Consider the following 12,608-nt stretch of genomic DNA (forward strand, 5'->3'; position numbering starts at 1 on the left):
ATATTAATCCAAATGATTCCCCTTCTGACTCAAAGGGAGAGTAGATAGTATTGAGTTTTCACAAGACAATAGCAATGGGTAATATGCAATCAGCCTCGAACAACAGTCAATTCAGAAAAGGAAAACAGGATCTCAGATCTGCTTTTTGAGTGGAATGGTTGCAGAAGTTAATGTCAACTGGTAGACGATGTCTTAGCTAGTTCTGATGTAGTCATTCTAGAGTTTCTGTCGAGCTGTTGAATACTGTTGAACAGAATTCAGACAATGGTCAGTCTGCCTTAAAAACCTAGCTAGGGGCACAATGACTTTATATAGAACAATTCTCACTGGAACACAGATTAAATTGTAACATGGGGGCGCTCCTTCGTATGAAGGCCTGGAAAAGATGGCTGGCTGGACAGATATACAGATGCATCCTCAAATAAAGGAAGAGAAACAGAAAGACAGGAAATTATACAGGTCTAGGGTTTCGTGATCAGATCTGTAGCTCTCTGAATCCAGAACCAAAATTCGAGAAGCCATCCTTGAATGGTTCTTCTTATGCATATATGACCATTCATGTCAATGGCTCTCACTCATGTCTCTCTTCATTCTACTTCCAAAGAGTGGCTCAAATCCCTGCATTTCATTCCATCCCCTTTTCCAGCACCTCCTACCTAAATTAGGTCAACTGCCTGGTCACACCTGTCATCTAGGGTTTGTCCTTCCATTCTCTTACCCATATTGCTCTCAGAGGGACCCTTCAATAAAAGCAATATGCTTTAAAACCCACAGTGGCTCCCCACTGCCCTTCAAATACAGTACAGTTTCCTTGAGATGGTTTGCAAAGCCCTCAACAATGGGACCTCGTTTCATCCCTTCCCCTGACATATTCCCACATAGTCTCTGCTCTAGTTCATTCCAGTCTTACGAATGTGCCATTCTTTCTCTCAGTTCCAAGTCTCACACATGTTGTTGCCTCTGATAAATCATTCTCTCCCCACTCCCCCAGATCATTGAACTCCTACTCACCCTTCAGAAACCAGCTTAAACGTCTCTCTCCCCTTCTTGCAGAACCTCCCTTGACCCCAGATCTTGGTTTCACTGCCCTGTTTCCTGTACATATTTAGGGAATCAGTCGTCAGGTACTCTATACCTTCTGTTACCCCTGTATTGAATATTCATCATACTAATTATAGCAATCAATTAAGATTTTGTCTTTCCTGCTAATCTCCAAGCTCAGGGAAGCAAAGACAGGATTCGTCTCATTCCTCTGTATTTGTAATGAGACCAAAAGCTCCGTGAGTGTAGGAATTTCTTTTATTTCTACTATATCCTCAGCACCTAGAACAGTACGGATAATAACAAACACTAAATACGTTCTTGTTGAATAAATAAATGAAAGAGAGACACTCAGCATATGTTTGCTTAAAGGAATCCAGTAAGGAAATTTAAGCCCACACAGAGTTTTATTTAAAAAAGAAAAAAAAAAAAAACCCTCGAAACAACCAAAATTACAGGAAACAATTAAAAATCAGAATGGTGATGATTTAATTATTATTTTACATTGGGAGAATAATCCACATGTGTTATTTGCCCAGGACTCTCTCCCTCCTAACTCAGATATCAAGACGTTATTCCATAATCACAGAATGAATTTTTAAAGAGTAAACATCCTAAAGGACACAGCCACCAAGCCAGGGACACTGGAGCCACTGTATTCCCCCTTTCTACATATTACCAACCGATGGGCACCCTGGCAGTGGGATGTCGGGAGATGATCCAGATTTTTCCAAAGAGGTAAAGATTGTTGTTCAATGTTGTTTGAACTGCTCCTCAGGGCCCAATCCTTTAAGGAAGAATACTTGTTTATGGTCAATGCATGAGCAACAATTTCCTCTGCTGCAAAGAAGATTAAACTATAAACTCCTAAAACCTCTTTCAAATTTTTAAGATCATAGAAACTAAAAGTCAAATAAAGTCATGAGTTTTGCCATTATAGGATCATTGAGGGGTGCTTGAGTAGCTCAGCTGGTTAAACGTCTACCTTCAGCTCAGGTCGTGATCCCAGGGTCCTAGGATGAAGCCTGCTTCTCCTTCTCCCTCTGTTGCTCCCCCTGATTGTACATTCTCTCTCTGTCTCTCGTGCTCTCTCTCTCAAATAAATAAATCTTTTTTTTTAAAAAAAAAAAGGATCATTAATATGTTTCTGTACATAACCAGAACTAAAGTCCTAGAACAAAGAGTCTCATGATACAGCTTCTTTCTGTGACTTCCTGATCACACTCTGGCAAAGTCAGTGAGGATATGTTTATTGGCCTAATTAGAAGTTAGAAGGTCAAGCCCAAGAGGCAAAATATGTAATTCTTATTTTTACATTTGAGCATAGGTTGTAATGAATAGGTTTTCAAAAAAAAAAAAAAAACAAAAAAAAAAAAAACAAAAAAACCACAAAAACCTGCTGTGTTCTCCCCATGTTTACAGTGACAGCCCCTCTTCCTTCTCTCTGCACATCTGAAGCTGATGCATGAACTGCTGGTATACAAGAAGAGGTGGTCTTACTTGCCAAAGCAAAGTGGACAGCATTTTTTTTTAACTTTTTAAACATAATCAGATAACTAGGATGATGAAGGAAAATGTTCCCTATCACTATATGGGGTGGTAAATTTGGTAACAGAGCTCTCTAGAATAGCAGACTCCTATAATACACATTTGGTCTTTCTTCCTCCTCCCTCTGCCTGTCAACAAGAAGGATGGTCTGGGAACGCAGCCAGACAAAGGAAACCCACCCAGAGTAGCAAAGAAGAAGAAATTAGCTTTAATTAAAGGTATAGAGATTTCTTCTGGGCATAAGGGGGAACTCTTGATCTTTGCTATGATTAAATACTGAAACAGGCCAATCAGATGCATGAAGTTTCTGTCCTGGGGGAATTTTCTATAAAAGCTAAAAAAAAAAATCTGCCAGGGGTCCTTCATTTTTCATGCATTTGTTTCTTTGATAGAAACAATTGATTACCTAAGGACTGATTACCTAAACATACAAAGCATATTTCTGAGCCAAAAGACAGGAATCAGGATCATGTGGTTTCTTTAGGTTTGTGACATTTCTCAAATGTTATAAAGTGTTCAGGAATATGCATATGGAGACTATGGCAAAGGGAAGATTATCCAGAGAAACCTTTTTACACGAAGTGAGGATCCCTGGGCCAACTATCTGATACAGCTTTTTGGGATAAAGAACATTTCTGAGAACTGGGTGTAGATTACCCTGTGTAATTTATTTCAGAGGGGAAAATGGCATCTGGGGAGTGAACTCTCCATTACCAAAGTTACCAAAAACTCTCCATTACCAAAAACTGGATGACCATCTGTCAGCTACTAACAGAAATTTCCATATTTTGTTTGAAGAGAATACCTCTAACGGGTATCTTCTATGAGTACAAAAAAAAGCCCAATTTTTGACCAGAAATGTTAATTGGAGACACCCTAAAAAACAGAAGATGCGTCAGGTCCATTACGATGCACACATGCTTGCACATCCCCCCACACACATTTGCCCACGTGTGTGCATGTGCGCACGCAAACACACACACACAATAGGGAAACAACTAAACTCAACTCCAAAGTATTAATTTGATTTCCATTTTTAAAATTACAGAATGTCATACTAAATTCATGTGTAAGCACCTCAAAGAAGAGGTCCCACAGAACAACCAGAGGTGGTAGTCAACAGCCTAACAGGGCAGGGCCACCAGCTAATCAGAATGGGTTGGAGCAATACCAATTTTATTTTGCTTGATACAATAATGTGTACAAAAACTAGCATCTTGATGGAGGCTGGAAAAATAGAGTTCCAACTAGAGGTGAAAGAAAGTATGAATTAGAAGTAGGGAAGAAATGCTAACTCTTTGGAAGATCAACACGATTTCAAGTATCACTGGCCACTGAGAAAAAGGCAAAAAAGAAAGAAGTTTCACACATTAGAGGTACCAGGTGAGGTAGGAACAAAACTACACAAAGGTGTGAGAGGATGTTGATAACTTATGTGTAATTAATATATTGATGCCTGCTGTTCCTATCACTCTAGCTTCACCCAGTCATCCATCCACTCAGAATAAATGGATCCCCTACCATTTAACCCTTTAACTAAATTTGTTAAAGATGCTGTAATCCTTATGCAAAGCACCATTATCAATGCCTGCTTTATTATCATCATCAATTGGGTCTCCTTAAAGGCAGAAATCATGACATTGTCTTCTATAAAAATGAATTTTAATTACACAAGTAGCAATAAATCCACTCCTTTTCTAAAAAGGCAAAAACTAAATAGTAAAGAAAAGTAGAGTGAACATATAATTGATTTGCCAAATTGGACACTCTTGAGGGTGAATGAAAGTACATTTAACCGCTATACTAAGACATCAAGTGTAGACGGAGATCCATGAGACAAACTAGGCATGGGGTCACCCCACAGTTGAGGAACCCAGAAACCCCTCGAGAGCAGCTGCCTACCCCATGAAGGCATTGTCTTGATCTTACCCAAGAGACAGATGCTGCTATTATTCCAGAACAGTGACAACTTGAAAGCATTTAAAGTTCAGAGAATGTTGGCTAGAAAGTCAGAAAACTTTATTTGGAGAGCCAACGCAGGTAAAGTGAGATAAGGAAAAGTCTCTCCCAGAATGTGACCCATCTTCGGTCCATGGCACAGGTAAGGGACGTCCCTCTGACGGCCGCTCCCCTAGCTCTTGTTCTGACGCACTTCCTCTAGGAGATTTTAGCTCCATCTGATGATGTCTAACTCATCCTTTGACCTCAAGAGATACTGGGCAGTCTCTCCAAAAATTCTCTGATCAATTCTAGTCCTGTTTTCTATGGCCTTGAAGGGCTTTTATTTCCATTTTGAAAAATAAGTCACTTGCAATATCTCCCCCACCACGATTGCAATTCAATCTGCCGTTGATTCAGAGATGCACTTAAAATTGGGGGGGGAAATGTATTCCTAACTCCTGATGTTCTAAAGAGAGCAGATTATAGGCCTCCTAAACCCCCAGAAGGGAAAGTTATTGGGGAAGGCTGCTCTCTCGTCTTTGTCCATTGCTCTTCTAGGGAGGAGAGACATAGCAGGTTGGTGATGTCCATAGAGAAAGCTGAGCAACGCCAGGCCTAGCCCCTTCAGAGAGACCATGGCCTTCTGCACATCGGATGTTCTCTCAGCCGAAGGAAAGGAGCTCACCTGCACTGACTGGCTGGGCCACGGGCAGCGGCGAGAAGTCTTCCAAATTTGGGGGGAGTACTACTAAGCCCATTTGGCCATGTTTTCCCATCAACTTAATCAATAATAAAGCCAACTTTCTTTATACTCTCCATCTGTCTGTCTTCTCTAGCCTGTCTCTCTACTGGCTCCACAATCTGGAGAGAAAGCTGAGTGTCATTTATTGGTCCTCCAAAATCCCACACGTGGCTCTAACGGATTAGATTTCCTACAGCTCTTCGATATTGGTGACCCCTGTGTGGAGAGGCCATGCCCCACCCCAGCCCACCCCACCCCCGCGCCGCCCCCGATCGACCATGTGATGTTTTCTCTTGTGCCCCTGTGACTAATAGCACACACTTGCATGTCCATCCCAGGGTCAATTGGTGAGGTCTTGGGCTACGAGATAGAGTCCCCTTTATTAATACGCGAATTCCATTAGCATTACATCCTACTGCGGGAGATCTGAATTTTTTTAGAATCACGGACTATTTAGATTATCATATAAATATGGAAATTCACCCCAGGTAAATGCACATATTCAAAAAGTCTTAGCAGCTTCCTGAGGCCCTTGAAATCAAAGGTTAGAAACCCTGGCCAGATGAGTGCAGGACCCAAATGCCTCACTGCTAACTGGCTGGCAGAGAATAGAATCCTAGACTCAGTGGAAAGAGGCTTCAGAGACTTCCCATTTGAGACCCTGGAAGCAGACCTAGAACCACACCGTGTAAGGCTGTGACATGCAAATCCCTTTAAGCTCCTTAGGACTGTTAGTATTTCAAGTGCACGAGAACTATTTTTCCTAGTGCAGAAACCCTGAAATTCTTCCCACCGCGAGCTGTATTTCCTCTGTACTAACTTATTCTACATGTGGAAAAGCGAGGGACTCAAAAGTTCCTTCTATTTCTGGAACAATTAAATTATCCTCCTGGGGATAGCTGATGTAGGCCGCTGTTTTAAAACAAAGGAAACGAAATGTGAGTACCTTTAAAAAATATGTACTGAACACAGCACCAAGGCCCAGCAGATGCCTAATAAATGATCATTATCTGGCAATGGAGAAGATACATTAAAGAAAAGCCACCCACTGTTGCTTGTATTTATTATAACTACATTTTATGTAAACACATCATTATATGCAAATCAGTTACAACCCCGAGGCTCTGGGCAAGTAGCCAAAGCCACGCAGTCCAGACGTCACAATCATGGAACTCCATACACCCGACCAGGAGCATTAAATCATCTTGTCGTGTCTTTGCCTCTCCTGGCTAGTATTTCTCTCCTTGCCTCAGCAGAACTGAAGTCCTTCCTGATTTTTTATTAGATCCTCCTTCTTCCATGACCATAAAAATTGGTCCCTTCTTTCAGGAATTCTCAACCTTGTCATTCTGGACATTTGGGGCCAGATCAATCTTTGCTGTGAGAAGCAAAATGGGGGAAGGAAACCATCTTGTACAGTCGAAAATGTTTATTAATGTCCCTGGCCTTGACTCACTAGATGCCAGTAGTGCCTCCCCAGCTGTGACAACCAAAATGTCTCCAGACATCTCCAAAAGTCCCGTGGGAGGCAAAAATCACCTTTGTCCCAAGCTGAGAACCACTACTTTAAAGGAATTTGCTAGAAGTCAAGAAGCCAAATCAAATTTAAATTTGAGAAAGCATCTGAGAGTGTAAAGGCCCTGCAAGGCCCTTCCTTGTAGGAGGCTGCTGATTTTCTTCCCAATGATTTCCTTGACCAAGGCAGCCTCACCATATGCAATTCAATGGGAATTTCTCCTTATGACCAGCCCCTCCCCTAAACTCTTCTGCTTTGCTTCAGGACCATTTCCTCTTCTCGTAGACTGTGCCATCCTTTCTTGTTTTTTAATATTTTTTAAGATTTATTTTTGTGAGAGAGAGAAAGAGAAAGAGATTGAGCATGAGCAGGGGGAGGGGCAGAGGGAAAAGCAGGCTCTTCACTGAGCAAGGAACCCCAGGCAGGACTTGATCCCAGGACCCTGGGATAAGGATCTGAGCCGAAGGAAGACGCTTAACTGACTGAGCCACCCAGGCGCCCCATCCTTTCTGGTTCCATTCTGTTTTGTAATAGAAGCACTCCCTGTTCTTGGGGGAACACCAAACTTATTTCATTCAGACAAATAATCAATGGGTTTCCTTAATGAAAGGAGATGGGACAAGTGGGAAGATGATATGGAAGTGGCTTAGGACAATGTGTCCGGTCAATATAAACTTACCTGAGCAGCAGAGCAGTCGACCCCATGATTCTAGAAAGTTCTTTGCAAAGTTGAGTAACTTTGAGATGGCCCTCAGGATGGCAACCATTTATCCACAGAATCAGAATCTAGCCAAATGGAATATGAGGATGGAGTTTCCTGTATGCCTGTCTGTGCAGTGCCCTCATTCAAATTCTCTCCATCTTGCTAATTTATGGCAGAGCTCCATCCAACTCCAGAGCCAACACGCAATAATGCAGCTCATTAAGAGCCACCAGGGAGTATTTAGGAAACATGCAAAAGGAACAGTTCCTTTATTTCCTTTCCCTAGAGTCTTATTTCCACTCTGAGGCTTTCTCCATTTCTTCTAGTTTGAACAACTAAAAATTGGCTTGAAAAATAACTTACCACTATAATTTATCTCTGAGCTAGGGTTGTTTTTTGTTTGTTTTTTCTTTCAACTTTTATGTTTCCTGAAGTGCATGTGATTCAGTTCCAATTCCAAATTTCAAACGAGCAAAATGAACTCCTATTTTTCATCTCCAATTAAATAATTCATTTCTCTAATTCTAAAGCATCCAATTCAAATAATGAAGATGACAGGAACTCATCTAGTGTATTCATTAGAATTTCACCTTTCTCTCTCTCTCCTTCCCTTATGATGTGGCCTCCCACAATTTTGGTGGTTATTTCAGATCATGCTGAGCAGCAAAATCAATACCTCATTAAGCTATTTCAATTCGGCGGACTACAGCTGTTGTAGGGCATGAGCATGAAATATGGTTTCACCAATAGAATCCCACACTCTGTCTACACAAAGACAAAACAATTGGGTAATTTAGTCAATTCTGTTTAAAAAAAAAAAAAAGTCAACTGAGTTGTTTGGTACTGGGGAAGGCAAACATTAATTTGCCCGTTATATTTGTCACATGCATAGGCCATAGGACTGGTAGAGACTATCATGATGTGGCGAGTCCATTTCTTTGAGTTCCTACAACACCGTAAACAGGAGAACGCCCATTCTATCCTTCAGTGCTGCCGAGAAAAATTCCCTGCCAATTGCCCATGAGCATGGTCTCTACTTATTAAACCTAAGCATGACAGTGGCCAGCAATTACTCAGTAAAAATTGAATATTTACTATGAATAAAGCCCAAAGGTGAGAGAAAATGGCTTGTGGTCTATGCAGGAGACCAAAACTGGCATATGGGGAGGGAAAAATAAAACAAACAAAACCTGCCAGCAATCCAAGGCACCATAGAATTTACTGTTCAACCGTATGGATTAGGGGCTAAGGTGGGAAGAGTTCTAAAGAGAAGCAAACCATCAAGGTCTGGCAACAATTTAAAAAACTCCTGGGGGGGGGGCACCTGGGTAGCTCAGTGGGTTAAAGCCTCTGCCTTCAGCTCAGGTCATGATCCCAGGGTACTGGGATCGAGCCCCGCATCAGCGGGGAGCCTGCTTCCCCTGCGCTCTCTCTCTGCCTGCCTCTCTGCCTACTTGTGATCTCTGTCTGTCAAATAAATAAATAAAATCTTAAAAAAAAATGTTGGGGCACCTGAATGGCTCAGTGGGGTAAGCCTCTGCCTTGGGCTCAGGTCATGATCTCAGGGTCTTGGGATCCAGCCCCGCATTGTGCTCTCTGTTCAGCAGGGAGCCTGCTTCTCTCTCTCTCTCTCTCTGCCTCTCTGCCTACTTGTGATCTCTGTCAAATAAATAAATAAAATCTTAAAAAAAAATAAATAAGAGTAAATAAAAAACTAAAAACTGTTAATTATTAAGTCTTTACTTAAATTCCATATTGATCTTACATACCGCATCTTATATTTCTTTATATACTCGGAAAACGCATGGACTTCGCCAGTATATTAGTCTAAGTAGTACAAATAAAATTTATGCATCTAAGATTATGTGCTACCCAGAAATAGAAATGGATTCATAACTATGAAATGATTCAAGAATCGGAATCACAAGGATCTGACTACTTCTGGCAGATGAGTAGCTCCAAACAGTGAATTCTAATTTTTTCAGAGAAAATCAAGTTGCTTTTTACCTTCAAGAACAGCAAGGGACAGCCAAAGTCTAGACTGAAGATGCTGGAGAAGCATTTAACCCACAAAAGTCTTGCAGGAGCCCCAGGCAATACTGCTGAGCCCCCACGACCTTTGGCAAATGATTTTCCCTTTACACTCTTCCTCTATCTTCTGTTCCTTTTTATTTCTTCTTACCTTATTTTTCTTCTCTTTCAATTATTTTTTAAATAGCCTTTTTATTGGCGCAAACAAGTATCTGGAAGAAGTACAGCTGATTCTTGAACAACATTGGGGTGGAACAGAATGCAAGTTAAACCACCATAGAGCACTGTATACCCACCAGAATTGGTACAATAAAAAAAGACCGACAGACTAAGAGGTGGTGGAGATAGAAGGACACTAGGATTCTCGGATTGTTGTTGGAAGGGTAAAGTGGTACAAGTATTCTGGGAAACTCTTCGACAATATCTAGTAAAAGGACTTATGCATACCCACTGAACCAGCGATTCTACTCCTAGGTATTACCCCAGAGATAGTCACCCCAGAGCCCCTCACCCAAGCCCTGGACCAATAGAATGTTAACCCTCCCACTGCCAGAAATCCAAGTATAACTTTCAATTCCCCCCGAACTTAATGACTAATAGCCTACTGTTTCCCCCAAAGCCTTACTGATAACACGAACAGTGAATTAACACATATTTTGTATGTTATATGCACTAAAACAGTTTTCTTGCAATAAAGTAACCAGAAAAAAGAAATGTTATTAAGAAAGTGGTAAGGAAAAGCAGACATTTCCAGTCCTGTACTGTAAAAAAAGAAATCCTATGGGCAGTGTTCCCAGCAATCCAGCAGACCTGTCCCTTCTTTCAACAACATTTGGAAGCAACAAACCCAAAGGTGCCCCTCCTTCCAGCCCCCCGACCACCCTCCAACCTCTTTGACAGTTGCAACCTTCACAACTGTCTTCTCGGCCACCCTCTGCCCTGGGGACCAGCCAACACCTCATTTAGAGCTTAGATCCTTACTGCCCCTCAGCCAGGAGCTCCCAGATCGCTCAGACCCATTCCACAGGAGCTGCTGCCCGCCGCCAGGTCCCCAAGCATCCGGGCCTCCTGCGCTCACCTCTCTTTGGGCTTCCTGCCTCCCGGGAGGCTGCGGCTCTGACGGGCGGGCGCGCCACTTCTCCCGCGGGTCCTCCAAGAAGAGATCCCTGGCCTGGCCCCCAGCAGCTCCTGAAGGTGCAAACCCAGCAGGGCGCCGGGCTGTCTTCCAGGAGGCGCGGACGCTGCTCCAAGACGCACAGGCTAAACCCCTGGTCCATGGAAGCCACCGTGATTCTGGCGAAGAGCCTGAACCAGACCTTTTTGGATCCTCGTGGCCCGGGTTCTGCGGCCGCACACCTGCCGCTAGGACTTCCCGGGGAGCGACTTCCTGGAGCAGCAGGTGAAACGCATCAGCAAACGGCGAGCCTGTGGGGCACCTGCGCAGGTCGACCACCCGCGGGCCGGCGGTGGGCCTCTCTGGGGGGGGGCTCCTCCTGCAGCACGACCCGGAGCCTCCAAAGCCCCCGCAGCCCAGCAGCCCTTGAGGGGGCCCCTCTGGCATCCCCCTGGTCTCAGGGCCCCTGCGGGAGCCTCTCCCTGCAGCACCCCGGAGCCCCTCACCCAAGCCCTGGACCAAATATAAACAATAAAGGTTGTGCAGCAAAAATCCCCAAACCAGAAAGAGTGTAGAGTGGGGCCCATGCAGCTCAGACCCGTGTTGTTCCAGGGCCAGCTCTCTACAGATGTTAGCGTATAACCCAATTAATGTTCGTACAGAAAGCGAATAGAACGTGGCACGAAAACCCGTCAAGAACATCGCCACCGGTGGAAAAATCCGCCCCCTTTTCCCGTCATTGCTTCAACTTCTAAGACTGGAAATTAAGTTTTGTTTGTTTTTGAACTTAAGGCAGGTGGAATCATGTCTGCTTCCTTTGCTCAAAATTATGAAATGTATTTATAGTCGGGCACCGGGGTGGCACAGTGCCAACTGTTGGTTTCCCCTGAGGTCCTGATCTCAGCGTGGGGAGATGAGCGCCGTGTCCAGGCCCCGGGCTCGGTGGGAGTCTGCTTGAGTTTCTCTCGCCCTCTCCCTCTGCATAAAATTAATAAATCTTTAAAAAAAAAAAAGTATTTATGTTGTGGGTAGCAGTAGTTTACACATTTATATTGTTCTTCTTCTTTTTTTTTTTTTTAAGATTTTATTTGAGGGGTGGTGGTGTGCAGAGGGACAGGGAAGGAGAGAAACTGAAGCAGATTGTGCACTGAGCAGGAGCCCCGTGTGGGGCTGATCCCATAGCCCTGAAATCAAGACCGGAGCGGGAATCAAGGGGCTTGTGGGCTGAGCCACCCAGGCGCCCCTATTGAGAGTGTCCTTTAGTATCTGATTATATGAATATACCATACTGTATGTATCCGTTGTAACTGATGAATATGTGGGCTGTGTCCAATTTGAGGATATTCAAAGAGTACTGCTCTGAGTATTCTTGGTAAACACATGTCCACATTTCTCTTGGGTGGTACCGAGGAGTTGAATCGCTGGTTCATCTGGATGGATAAGTCCTTTTACTAGATATTGTCGAAGAGTTTCCCAGCGTACTGGTACCCCTTGAGCCTTCCAACAACAATCCGAGAATCCTCGTGTCCTTCTATCTCCACCACCTCTTAGTCTGCCGGTCTTTTTTTACTATATGAGTTCTGGTGGGTACGCAGTGCTCTATTGTGGTTTAACTTGCATTTTCCTGAAGACCAATGATGCTGACCACTATATCATATATTATTCAATGGTTTGCATATGCAAAGTGCCTATTCAAGTCTACCTATTTTTGGTCTCTCTTACATTCTTGTTGAAAGTATCATGTTTCATACTTTGGCCTGTCTTTTTCACTCTTCTAACGGTGAGTAATCAGTTCCAGGGTTCGTTAATGCAGAAGTTTATGGATGTCACCTTTTCTGTAAGTCTTCTGACTTTTTCTCCAAGGTCTGAAGACAGCTGGCCAGAGTGCCAACCAACACGTCCTCTCAAAACAATACCTAAAAGCTAGAAGAAAGAAGGTTTCTTCTTGTAGATCTATTTCTTTTTATCTGAG

The sequence above is a fragment of the Mustela lutreola genome, chromosome 5 (assembly GCF_030435805.1).
Source record: "Mustela lutreola isolate mMusLut2 chromosome 5, mMusLut2.pri, whole genome shotgun sequence".
Classification (NCBI taxonomy): domain Eukaryota; kingdom Metazoa; phylum Chordata; class Mammalia; order Carnivora; family Mustelidae; genus Mustela; species Mustela lutreola.